This window comes from Crocodylus siamensis, chromosome 12 (genome assembly GCF_052110815.1).
Source record: "Crocodylus siamensis isolate JL-2025a chromosome 12, ASM5211081v1, whole genome shotgun sequence".
In the NCBI taxonomy this organism is placed as follows: Eukaryota; Metazoa; Chordata; order Crocodylia; family Crocodylidae; genus Crocodylus; species Crocodylus siamensis.
The window spans coordinates 28,258,045-28,261,389 of NC_143406.1; positions in this window are offsets into that span (position 1 = coordinate 28,258,045).

Consider the following 3,345-nt stretch of genomic DNA (forward strand, 5'->3'; position numbering starts at 1 on the left):
AGTAACTTACTGTGGAAAGACCACTTAAAATTTTCCTTTTTAAGAAAGAAATGAGTTACTGTTTGCCTTCCAAACCTAACACTATTCTGTTTCTGTGCTAGCCAATGGCAAAATTATTGCTAAGTTGGATATACTTTGTAAAGTTATTTGTATTCCTTTTAGATGCAACTGTGCACATTTATTTTTCTATTTTTTCCTCCATCCAGAATAATCAGATGGCAGTTGTCTTCTATGACATACCTTGACAAATTATTACCTAGATTATGATCAGCACTTTCAAGTCACAGACTTCAACTATAATTGTTATTTTGTTAGGAAGACCTTTTGGAACCATATACTATTAGGCTACAGAGATTCAAACCATTTAAAATTACTATCTTGTCTATTGACTTAGACAAGCACCATCAGAAAAACAGGAAACAACTAGTGCTGCCACTTGCTTTCCTACATTATGGGTGCATCTACACATTCATTAATATACTGTATTTACTGCACATTAAGTTTAGTACTTGTATAATTATGTACTAGATCAACATGCAGTAACTGGTGTTACTGTGCAGTAGCACTGGCACATGCCTTTTTAGTGACCTTGCTGTGCAGTAACATAGTAATGCTGTGCAGTAATGTATTGACACTGTTGCTGCTGCGACGTACTACTGCACAGTATTATTAGGCTATTGAGCATTTAGCGTCTTGTGTGGACATGCCCCCTGCATCCTTTCCTCAGCTTTTACAAATGTCTTTGCCCAAGGAGGAGTGCTAGATAAATACTTCTTAAACCAGCTCCAAATTCATTACCTACAAAATAAAAAAGGATGAGCCACCATTTCAATTATTAAAGGGTCAATTGTCTCCTTCCTTCCCTCTATCTCAGTGTCCTATGCAAGAAAGGTTTAGACTTGGCTCACAAGATGCTGTATCATTTGTCTCTATATCCCCAAATCCACTTGAATTACAGAATTGATGGTTTCCATATCAAATGGAACCCGAGGGCCTGTTCCTACTGAAGCTAATGATAAAACTCTCATAGCCTGTAGTGCTTCATGGCTGACACTTATGGTTTAGTTAGGAGGTGCTGTCTATCACAACTTTTCAGGAGCAAATCATGGCCATGTCTAGGCTTTCATCTCTCTACCATGATAAAATACCTGGTTTTCTGCCTCATTAATAAATTTGCCCATTGAGCTATATTATTAGCCCATAAAACTTTAAATGTCTTTAAAATAAAGGGGAATGAGATTCTGTGACAGGGTGCCGTCTTTGGCTGCATTTTTTTTTGGTAGGTCAGTGAGTGCACACCCATCAAGTCTTGCTGAATTCCTCCCCTGGGGATCAGCTTTCCCTGCTTTTTACTCATCTGCCATGACTTGATATTACTTGGTTCTTAAAAAGAGGGAGGCTGACCCAAAGGTTCAAAGACAGGCTCTAGGCTCACCACCTGTAGGATAATAAGCTGTTGCCTTAAGGGCAAAATGCACACTCCTACCTCCCCCTGATGTGCCCTGTGCCTTGCAGATGTTTTTATAATTTTCTCTCTATGCTGGGATCTCAGCCGCTGTGGGCTTATCCCCTCTTTCTCTAGCTAGGTCTGTCAGTCAAAACCCACTAAGAAGGGCTTGACTCTGAGACTCTAGTTCTCTAACTCACTCGGGCTCAAGGCCCTCTGTTTCATACTCTCCAGACCTACTGCCCTTTGTACATGGTGCCCCTGTGGTGCCAGGCTGTTGGGGCCTCAGTCCCCCTCTGACTTTGCCCCTCTTTCTGTGGTTAGGGCCATTCACCTAAGTCTACCTCCTAGGACATGGCTTCAAGGCTTCTATCTTCCCTTCAAGTGACTCTGGACTTATGGCCCTAGTGCTGCATGCCTAGTGCAGCAGGCTTCTTGAGCCCTTTATCATGGTGCCCCTTGGCACTAATGAGGCCTCCTCCTTCCCTACAGTCTCAGCTCCGGCTTTAACATTAATGTAAACCATAGGCCCCTATGGCCATGTAACAAAAATAAAAATGAGAGAGGCAAAGTGCCCACTTACATGTGATTGTGCTTCTGTCTCTCAGCATAGCACGTTCTTTCCAAGGATGCTGCCACAGCTGCTCCACAGTCATCGGGAGTCTCCTCTGCTGCCTCCCTGGCCTTTTCTGCTTGAGGTTTATATGGTTTTGATCTTTCCCTTCCTGTCACCTGAGCAGCTGGCAGGGCTTGATTTTTCACCCCTGCTCGACTAGACGGCTGTGCCTGGAAGATTCTGGATTTAAAGGGGCTGCTCTGCTTCCTGGTAACAGGGCTAGGGTTCCCTGTTACAGCATCCCAAATAGAAAATAATTGGGATAGTGCATTTAGATAATGCAATCTGTTCTGATGAGGACTGTTCAGCCTATTTCATTTTCAGAGCTGTCACCATAACAAACGTGTATGAAAAGGTTGCATTTTCCTATTGGGTCTGAGGCTGAAGAATAGGCATCTGGTACATCTTCAACCATCAGCTGTTGCTAAGTAGCTGTCCCAAATGAGTTGAATACAAGAGTCTTCTCAAAATGGAATGCCCTTTACTTGGGATGTAAAAAGCTCACTCATTTGTATTATCTGGTTTATTGTTTACAGTTTGATTGTGTGTTTGTCATGAAGACAAGGTGAATTAAAATGCAAAACAGCAGAGAAATCCATTGAGAGAGAGATAAAAGAATCCTAGGCCATTTGAGACAAATGAAATGATGGATCATATGAATCTGAAGAGCTGGGGTGGGAAGACTTAATGAAGTCTTTTCTAATTTTTGGCCACTCAATTATAGTCATGAACAGCATATTCTAGCTGGGAGATAATGCAGTGTCTGTTTATCAGAAATACCAGCTTCATGGAAGCTAAATCATGGACTCTCTGAAATGCTTCAAAGCAGAGCAGATAACATGGTCCTTGTGGCAAAGGATTTTGGTCATTCTTATTCCATTGCAGCACTCATTTCTTTGTACTTCCTCAGTGTATCTGAAAACTTGCATTGATAAATGAAATGTTTTGTCCTTTCACGGCAGCAAGAAAAATAAAATGATTATACAAGTTTATACTTTCATTCTTATAATGATTAGCTAATGGCAAGTAGTTTAAGACCTATGTAATTCATAGCTCCTTTTCCTTTGGCACATGGAGCATCATATATATTAAAATGGAGATTCATGTAAACCCTGTAAGTTCAAGCCCACCAGCAGTCTATGCACTGAATACCAAGCAGTGGTAATTTTCACATAAAGAAAGGGTTGTTATTGAAGGTCTGGTCAGAGGATTAGATTCATGGGAGCAACTGGGAAATTTAAGGGCCAGGGTCTGGATATACAGTTGTCAAAAATCAGTATAT